Genomic DNA, 10,403 nt, shown 5'->3' with positions numbered 1-10,403 from the left:
AATTCAGTCCTTGGAATAAAAAGTTTAGAATTGTTTTAAGGTTAGTTTGAATAATGTGAAATGACTTTTTTTTTTAATTAAAAAAGGGAAAAGTAATTGTTAACCAAAAATTTTAGAGGCTGGTTACCTTGGTGTCATTGTGATAATAATGCCCTATCTGTATTATTATCTGTGATAATAGTACCCATGGCTAATTCTTAGTGAAACTCAGGGTCTGGAGAATGGAGAGGCATCTTCTTGAGAGGGGACAGGATGCCGATAAAAATTCAGAGTGAAATAGACCTTGGGTCAAAGCCCACCTCAGCATTACAGCTGTGTAACCTTATGCAAATTACTTAACCTCTCTGAGCCTTACTTTTTCCTCTCCTCCCTAAAATGGGGATCAAAGTACCCACTCTGAAGTGCTGTTATGAGGATTGAATAAGATAATGGATATAAAGTGCTTAGCACCATGTTTAGCATATTACAGTAAGTACTCGGTAACAATTATACATATTATGATAACTCAAGCAAATCCAGACAAAGCAATATTCATTTTTTTTCTGGTTTTAATTACTCTGGGGAAAAAGATTACCAGTAACCAGATGGTTTGGCCAGGAAACTGTTCCTCCTGACCAACTGAGTCTGCATCTTTCCACCGTCTTCCCCCACCTCCCGCCGCCCCCTGCAGGAGGTGCAGCTGGCTCAGTGCTCAGCTGTTGGGGGACAGGTCCAGTGTCCATGGAAGCCTTACAACTCGAGGCCTTTTTTTAGGACTTAATTTCTAGAAATGCTTGAGAAAGCTACTCTGAAGAGGAAAAATACTCAAACATACTCTTACCTCTTATTAGAATTAGTAAGAACATCATAATTTGAGGTTTCCTGTCTAGTTTATTGGCTCTATTAGTACATATTGCCTGCCCTGCTCTTTGCTCTCCTGTCTTTTTACCCCCAGCATGCATCTTATTGATTCTAATCCTAGGCCTGGGCATGGAATTTGCCAACTGGCTTAGAATAGAAGGACTCCAGTTCTAGCCTTGGTTGTGGCACCTTTAGGTCTGTGACCTAGCGTAAACCACCTACCTCTTTAAGCCTCAGTTTCCTTCTCTGTGAAAGGGGCTGGTAATATTTGTGCCATAAATAGTTCATAGATTGTATGGCACCAACAGAAGCAATGTATGTAAAAAAAGATGTTTGAAAACAATTGCTATTTGATTATAAAGAAATAGTCTTATTAGTACAATGAAATCTCTTGCTAGTTTATTGATTTCCACAATAGGAGCTTCTAAGTGCTGTGTGATCTTAAATAAGTTACCCAGCTCCTCTGAACAGCAGTTATCTCCCCTCTGATAAGGGGAGAGCAGACTTAATTACTTAAATCTCCCAGTGTTTAATTTTATGCTGATGTTGAGCTTCCTTGGGAAATTGAAAGAAGCACAGGCTTTGAAGATTGGGCTCAACCGCCGCTTCACAGATTACTGTCTTTTTTTCTTTCTGGACCCTTAAATATTGTCTCTGAGAGTTCCTAGATATTTTTGAAAACTAACTGAGGTTTGGTTGAAGGGCAGTTTTGCCTGTAATGAGATGTCAGCTGTGAGCAGAGCTCCGCAGTGATGGAAAAACGGATCAGGCCAAGATTCAGATCTAGAATTTCCAAACTCCAGTGGCCCACTTGCTAGAACCAGTTTGCTTTTGCATGTTGAATTTTTGTTGACTAAATAACAGTGCTCCCAGAGCTGGGATGGTTCATCTGTCCTCTTGCCATTGGTTCTGCTGCTCTCAAGGTGTGACTCAAGCATTTCAGACAGGCCTACCCCCACCCACCAGCCCCTAGTCCAGGGGTTGAGCCCCTGTGTTCACAGGCTTTTGAAGTACACACACACAAACACACACACACACCAGCCAACAGGCTTTTGAAGTACACACACACACACACACACACCAGCCAACTGGTCAGCAGCCCCTGGGATCATCTCCACAACCTTTGCCACAGGAAGTCAGGAAAAGCCTATGAAAGCTGGCATTGCCTGAGAGGTGAGTGAGGGAAGGAAATGGTGAGGTCCTTGCTGAAAACAGAGAAGAAATTTGCCCAAATTCATAGTCTGATTCCATTAGCAGGATCCGGGATTGTTGCTCACTGCTCTCCCTCCTGCTGGGTCAGAATCAATACAGTGAGCTGGTTTGTCTTTATTCTGACCTGAGTGTGTGCTGACCAGGGCTTCTTTGGGGCTTTAGCATAGTGAAAGGATGCTGGTGCTTCTGCAGGATCTGGGAGGAGCTTCTGTCATCAAAATGTGAATAAACCATGTTCAGGGGAATTTTAGTGCAAAGTTGCTTAGTTTTTAAATTTATTTATTTTTTTGTATTCTCTACTCTGCAGCATTGGGTTTCTTTTCTTTAGCATTTACTGAGAGGTCCCTAGTGGGGGCAGGTACTTTGCAGGTGCTTTACATTATCATAATATCATCATATTATTTCCTTCAATCTTCACAGTGCCCCTGAGAGGTAGGTGGTTTTTAATCTGTATTTTGCAAATGAGGAAAGCTCTGGAGGTTCACACTGGCTGAGGGCAGCACAACTAGCAAGAAGCATAGTAAGGACCCTCTAGATGTCATTCTCAATCCTGAGTTCAGAACTTCTACTCTGTACTGCCTCCTACCAGGAGAGCTTTGCTTGGATAATATGCTGGGTAACTGGGGATCAGAATCTTGGCTTGACTAGCAAGCCTCCTTTTCTGTCTTTGCTCCCCAAGTTCAAAACCTTACAGTTATCTCCTCCTCTCTATCCATGCTCTGCACATACTCTTGGTCACTGAGTCCTGTCAGTTTGTCTTTCTCAACATCCCTTGCATTTGTTTTCATTCTCATCCTTATGACTGCACACTTGGACTATTGCAGTAGACTCCCAGCTCCCATTGTCACCAGTCTTTCCCTTTTCCATCCTTTCTGCTCACCCTGCCAGATTCATCTTCCTTTGACACTGCTTTCTCCTAAAATGCTTCATTTAAAACATCCCAAGGGCTCTTTGTGGTGTACAGGATAAAATCAATACTCAGGGCTTTGGCATCAAGATCTCCCCACCTGACCCAGCCACGACTTTCCTCAAAGCTCCTTTCCTGCCTTACTCATCACTTCTTGCAATGACTTGATGTTGACTGAGGTTTTCTGACCTCGGCACCTTTGTCCATGACATATTCTCTGCCTAGAATGTTATACATCTTTCCACCTAGCCTCCCATCTGTTAAAATCTCATGACCTACCTGAAGTGGTCTGTCTTGAATGAAACTTCCTCCAGTTGTCTTGCAGGAACCAAGGGCGCTTGAGCATTTAGTAACACTTCAACAGTACACTTCACCTGTGGCCTCCCTGCAGTTAGTTGGGTGCCAACAATTCCTCCCTAATCCCAATGTAAGGGTGGAACTCCTAAGTGTATGCTCCCCCAATGCACCCCCACCCCATGTTCATTGTCATTGGCATAGCGCCTTGCCCACAGGGGCCTTACTTGGTTGAGTGAATGATCTAATGAATGGGGGAAATAAGTCACTTATTGAGTGTATTGATTGTATCTAGTGTCATTTTTGCTGAAACCCTTTTGGCGTGTATAGGAATCACTGTGTATAAATTGGCCAAGTGCTTTCATATCTAATGTCCGTGGAGTAGATATTTGATAGGCTATTTAACAAAAAAAAGTAAGCTAGGAAGAAACAAGTCACTTACTGAGTGTTTACAAAGCCAGGCAGTCTTCCCAGTGCTTTTATAGATAATGATTCCTCTAATCTTTGCAACTACCCCAAGAGGAAGGTGGTATTATTTTCCCCATGACAGAGATCAGGAAACCAGGGCACAGTGAGCTGAGCAAACTTGTCAAAGAATCAGCGATGCACCCAGGGTTCAAAGCCTAGCATTCTGTCTCCAAAACCTCGGCTCTCACTGTGGCTGCCTCTCCAGGACTCTACCTCTCCCTGAGAGGTCCCGGCCTGCTGATAGGTGCATTCTTAGCAGAGGTACTTCATGGGCTTCTAGAGTTATCACCTGCGGCAGGCTCAGGAGTGTCTGAGAACCAGTAAGATCCAGCTCTTCTTCTCTGAGCCGGTACATGAAGCCTGGCCTCCTCAGCAGTGTGCACTGGGCATGCTGATGAGCCAATGGAACCAGTCCCCAGTGCTGGCGTTCCACAGGTGATAGGGGCTATGTAAAAATAAAGCAGGTTTTCCATGTCCTGTGAAGCGTGGTAACCTCAGGACACACTAGGCAGACGATGGGCCTGGGCCTCCTCTAACCCTTCATTTTTGGTGAGAGACGATGACTCGCTTAATAATCCTAATCGGCCTAGCGCGCAGACCCTCTGTTTATCACTCCTATCTCATAATTAACTTTCATATTTTCCTTAACTTTACAACTCAATCTGTGCGCCAGAGCAACTGCAAACCCATATTTATTTAATTTAGCAAACATGTGCATGTGCTGCAATTAGACTCACATGTTGTGTGATCAACGTCCTTTGCTAATTGCATAATTCCTTTTGCATTTAATCGTCAGATGGCGTCCTTTTTTTTTTTTTTTTTTTTTGGTCTACGTGGTTTGCTGCTGGTTGTGAACTGCATATGGAATCTCAGGCTGTGGCACCCGCAATCATAGAACCAAAGCCATTCTAGAGCTGCCTGCCTTGTTTACAGGTGAAGAAATGGAAGCCCAAGAAACTGAAGGAACTCGCCTATCCAAACTACTCATTATTAAGAGTTCCTAAAGATGGGAAAGGATGAGTCCATCTGCAAAGAACGTCTCCCAAACCATTCCAGCATAGACATTCCATGAATAATTCAAGCCGGTCTTGACAATTAGCATGGAGCCTGAGTCTGGACATGATTAGGCTGAGCCTAAAAGAAATCAGGTCATGGGCAAGGAAGAATATTAGGGTGTTCTGAAGTTATAACCCTTAGCAGTGGTTGCTTAGCTTCGGGCTGCTTATTGCCAGCAGATGTTTTGTTAAAAGGAAGGCTGGTGAACTTCCCTTCCTTCTGCCTCTCTGGAAATTTTTAAATTCCTCAATAAAGCTAGGTTAGGAGAGAGTGGAGGGCTCACCCAGGAATTAGAGATTAGCATAGAAAGGATCAGAAGATTAGAGTTGAAGGGGAACTCAAAGACCTTCTGGGCTACTCAGCTTGTTTTACAGGACGTATCTAAAGTCACAAAGTTGGTAGCAGAGCTGGGACTCAAGTCTGTATCCCCATCCGTACTCCAAGGTTTTCACACTCCAGCGCTCCGCTAGTGAAGAGACCCAGAAGACAAGATGTGGCTTGACTCCCCTCCCTCCTTCCCTTGGTACCTTTCCATTGTGCCTGGCAGTACCCAGCCAGAGGTGTGAGGATGCAGAAGCTCAGACCTTGATATTGGCTGGGATGAAAGAGCCAGGGAAGGGGCTCTGCCCACCTGGAGACGGCACCTGCCCCCCAGTGTGGAGACTTTGAACTCATAAGATTGAAGAGAATGCAATGGTACCCAACACAGTACGAGCCCATTGTAGGAACTCTACCGGTATTTGTGGAATAAATGTGCATGCTGGCCAGGGGATGAGGATGGGGCGATGAGGTTAGACAGATAAAAGCAAGCTAGTTATTGCCACCTGCGGTTTCTTTGCCTAGAAAGCAGAAGAAACCATGAGAAACCTGTCACAGTGGACTTCATCTCTTTATCTGCCCAGGAGGAAAGATAAGGTTATTCATGTAGACCCAACACAAATTGTTGGGGCTGGAAAATACAGTCCATAGTTTTGCTCAGTAAGAAGAGGTGAGTGGCTCGTGGCTCATGGCCTCTGCCACATCTCCTGAAGTGGGAAACCTTCCTGCTGCCGCTGACAGCCATAGGGATGCCTTGCTCTCTGAGCCTCTACTCTGATGCTTGCCGCCCTCTGTCAGATATGCCCTCTGAATCTCCTGGTTCCTAGTGCAGTGTCTGAGGAATAGCAGGAACTCAGTAACTGTATATCGAGTGAACAAATGCAGGGATTGTACAGAGATGGTCAAAGGACTATTAAAAATATTTTACTAGTCTATATAGATGGACCAGAGCAATATGATGAAATTTACCTGGTGTAAGTGTGACACAAAAGATTAGTTTCAAAAAATCAATTGCCCAAATAAGGAGTGGATGATCTTGAAGGGGCACAGTTCATATTAAAAAAGCCAATGGGTGTGGGTGTGAGTGGGCCATAGATGGTGGTGTAGCTGCTGAAACAGGACTGGATTCTGAAAGAAGAAGCCACATCCAGGTCAATGCAGGTAACACTCCCTATAGATTGAGCTCATGCAGGTCACTCAGGCATGATGCTCATTTGGGGTTTTATTAATAACCACCCATTAACGTGGGTCCAGGGCTTTAGTTTACCATGTTTTCCCAGCATAATCTTGTTCTGCCATCCTAATGAGATGGCTTCTATACCAGCAAGGGCAGGCCGACTTGCTTCAGTTCACCTAGCTAGTAGATGGCTGAGCCCAGCCTCCCGACCCCTTGTTCATACCCTTTCAACAGCATCAGGCTGCCTTTCTGCAGACCAGAGCCCCTGCCGTGAGACATCTGAAAGCAAGGTCGGCTTGATGCTTGTCAAGTTCTGTCAATGTTGGACACGCTCAGATGGGCACCTCGCCATCAGGCAGCCTGACAGTGATGTCTCAGAAACCACTTTTCCCAACTCAGAGAGGGATTGGATGGGCCAGCTCACACCCGCAAGCACAGTGACCCTGGCCTGTTTCAAAAACCAACAGCAGACAAACATTGAACATCACTTCCCCTCTGAGTAAGCCCAGGAAAGAACAAACCTCCATTCTTAGATCTTCAGGTCCTATGGCAAGGATTCATGAGCTGGGCTGTGAGGAGGAAGAGGAAAGGGGAAAGTGCTAACATCTTTCAGGTACCTGTTAAGGGCCTGGTCCAAGACATTGCACATTTATTTGAGTTTTCTGTTTTTAATGCAGTACTTGTCTCTGCAGCCTCATGGCACACTGGACTCCTCCACCCTGTGGTGCTGGGTTGTCATAATAATCTCTCACATTCATCTGGCCTCCCCCAGTGGTTGTCTTATTCTCTCTTCCAAAAAAACCTGTGAGGAGAGGAAAAAACTGCTTGCTCTTACTCATATGTGGGCTCTAAGATAGTCAAATATACAGAAGCAGAGAGTAGAATGGTAGATACCAGGGGCGGGGAGGTAGGGGAAATCGGGAGACATTGGTCAATGGATACAAGGTGGTAGTTATGTGAGATGAATGAGTCGAGAGAGCTAATGTCTGGCAGGATGGCTATTCTAACAGCACTGTTCTGAATATTGGAAATACGCTAAGAGAACAGAATTCAGGTGCTCTTTATCACAAACTGATAACTGAGGAGATGATATGTTAATTAGCCTGACTATGGTAATCATTTCACTGCGTGTATCAAATCATTTTTATTAAAAAAATTAAAAAATCTTGTGAGCTAGGTAGGGCAGAGATTATCCCTTCATTTCACAACGATGCACAAGAATGTTCATCCATCCATCCTTTCATTCATTCAACAAATTATTTGTTAAACTATTATTTTCTAGGAACTGTGCAATTCATTAGGGGAGCAAGTGTATGGGAAGCTCTTGGGAGAGATACACAAATTCATATAAGAAAAGGCGGTATCATATTTGAGACTTGTAAGTAGGGAGGCCGCACATTTAAGCAATGGGGTGGTGGGATGTCATTGCAGATCATGACCAGTAGGTGGCGTTCCGGGTCCCAGGAGGCTCAATAGCCCTTTTAGCCTTCCACGCTAAAGCTTTCATTTTATATTCATTACTGTACTTAAAATCAAATTCTAAGTCATATCATTGAAAGGCTGTATTCAATTTGATTTTAATTCCATTTATTTGCGGTTAATTGTTCCATGCTCCTTGAAAATGGTTAAATTAAATCTAGTTGTGTCAGGGCTTTCTGGGTAAGTGACAGACATGTCCAGGAAATTCAGACTCCTAAATAAATTAGCATCTCCAGTCATTGGTACTAGGTCCCAAATTCCTTTCTTAGGAAATGCTAATGAAAAGTTAATGCTATTGGGAAAAGATCTGGAAGGATACACTCTAAGATGTTAGTGGTAATATTTCCCAGTGGTGGGAATACAGAGCGTTTTGTTTTGTTTTTTCAGACTTGTCTGTCCTTTATTCATTTTTCACAGTGGGTGTGTATTAATTTTGTTTGTTTTCAGTTTTCCATTGAAGTATAACCTACAAATGGAAAAGTATGTAAATTGTAAGCAAACAGCTTGGATTTATATCTTTACACACATGACTAACCTCCACCCAGATCAAGAGATAAATTACCTATATCCCCCAAATTTCCCTTAGGTCCCTTCTCAGTAACCCCTCCTCCATTAAGAATCACTGGATTAGTTTTGCCTAATTTTGCACTTCATATATATGGAATCATATAGGGTATCTTCTTTTGTGTCCGGACTCTTGTTCAATATTATTTCTTTTAAGCTGATGTGTATAAATACGTAAAAACTCACCAATCTGTTCTGTTGTTTTGTGTAGCAGAAATCTGCTTTTTCATTGGTGTGGGGTATTCTGTTGCGTGAATATATTGCAGGTCTGTATTTTTATAGTCAGAAAAAGATTTACTAAAAATGATTACATATAGACATGGAAACTGCTTTCTTGTTGGAGGCAAAGAAGACATTTTAATTGCAAGAAAATCTTCAGAGTACGTGGAATTAGATAGACATACAGGAATTGGTTTCAACATAGAAGCACAAGGGCTTTAAGAGAGAATGACGACTTAGCTGTTAGACAGCGGATAAGGTTAGTCCTGGCTCTTGACTCCTGGCAAGTCACTTAAGTCACTTGTTCTCACCAAGACTCAGTTTCCTCATCTGTAAAGTGTGTAACATTACCAGATTTAGAGGAAAAGAAGCGAAAACCCAGAACATCCAGCTGAATTTGAATTTCAGATAAGCAATGAATAATTTCTTAGAATAAGTATATCCTGCGTATTGCATGGGACATACTATCCTAAAGAATTACTCTCGGTTTATTTGCAATTCACAAGTAATTGTATCTGGCAACCCTAAAAACATGTGTAACAATACTCCCTGCTCACGTGATAACAATTGTTTGCGAGAAAGTGTTCCCGTGCCGAAAAGTATGTACAAGTGAACGAAACTAGAGGGCCACAAAGGCGGGGAGGAGGGCCACGGGGTTTGGAATTGAGCCCCGTGAGCCTCCGTAGGACAGGGATCTTGCCCCTCAGCCCCCCACCCCCACCCCAGTGCGCAGCCCCATGGCTGACTGAGGAGATGGGTACACGTTTTCTGTAGAACGACTAGTGGGATTTGATTTCCAGCTCCTACACTTGCTTGATTTTGCCATTAGGTAAGCTAGTTAACCACCTTGTGTTTCTATCTTCTTTTTTTTTGTTGTTGTTTCTGTCTTCTTACGGCATTCCTTCAGCACATCTTTCAGGCAGCCTAACTCTGTGCCAAGTACTAGGGAGAGACCGATGAGCCAAGGAGGTTTCTGCCCTTCTGGAGTTTTATATTGTAAGGAGGGAAGAGGGAAAGTAAACACAAAGAGAAAAAGACGAGTTTCTGACAGTGATGCGTGCTGTGCTGGGCCTAGGTGGGGGTGTTAACAGAGGGGGCCAGAGGTGCTATTTGGATGGGTGAGAGGGAGGGCCACTCTCAGAAGTGATGTTGAGCAGAGACCCCGCTGATGACAAAGAGTCAACCTGGGGAGGAGCCGAGGGAAGGCGCCTCCCGGGCAGAGGGAAAAGCAGCTTTTCTTACCTGAAAATTGGGGATGAGAAAACTACCTTCCACCCCACAGGCCTGTAAGGGTTCAAATGAAGGGTGGTTGATTTATGAAGTTTTCAAGTTCCCCACAGGTGAAAGGGATTATGAACTTTTCTCATTGAGACTTAGCCTCAGTTCTGAGACCACCTGGAAGCTTAGGACTACTTGCTTGATGTGTTAGACGTAGCAGGGCTGTTTAGTGCAGTGTGGGTGGAACTGTTTCTGCCAGTCTGGCGAGATAAGTACAAATGCTGAAAGTGTTTAAAAACTTTGATATTGCTGTGACATCCAAGCATATGTGGTGTTTTTAAATTTTTTCCATTTTATTTTTCTGTTAGTCTGGGATGGACTGAGGAAAAAAAACACCAAGCCCCCAAGTGGTCCTTCACCACAGGTATCTTGAAAAGCGTTGGTGTAGAAGCTATAGAATGAGAAAAATCTGGGCTTTATTGCAGCTCAGTCTCTCACTAGCTTGTTGATCTTAATTAAATTATTTTATCTCCCTGTGCCTTGGTGCCTTCACCTATAAAGTGGGCCGAACATTAAATCTTTGAGATGTCAATGAAGAAATGTGTATAAAGCACCCAGTGCAATGAGTGGTACAAAATGTTAATTTCCATT

Source organism: Camelus bactrianus, chromosome 10 (genome assembly GCF_048773025.1).
Source record: "Camelus bactrianus isolate YW-2024 breed Bactrian camel chromosome 10, ASM4877302v1, whole genome shotgun sequence".
Lineage (NCBI taxonomy): Eukaryota > Metazoa > Chordata > Mammalia > Artiodactyla > Camelidae > Camelus > Camelus bactrianus.
The sequence above is the reverse complement of the archived record's forward strand: the minus strand, read 5'-3'. Positions refer to the sequence as shown.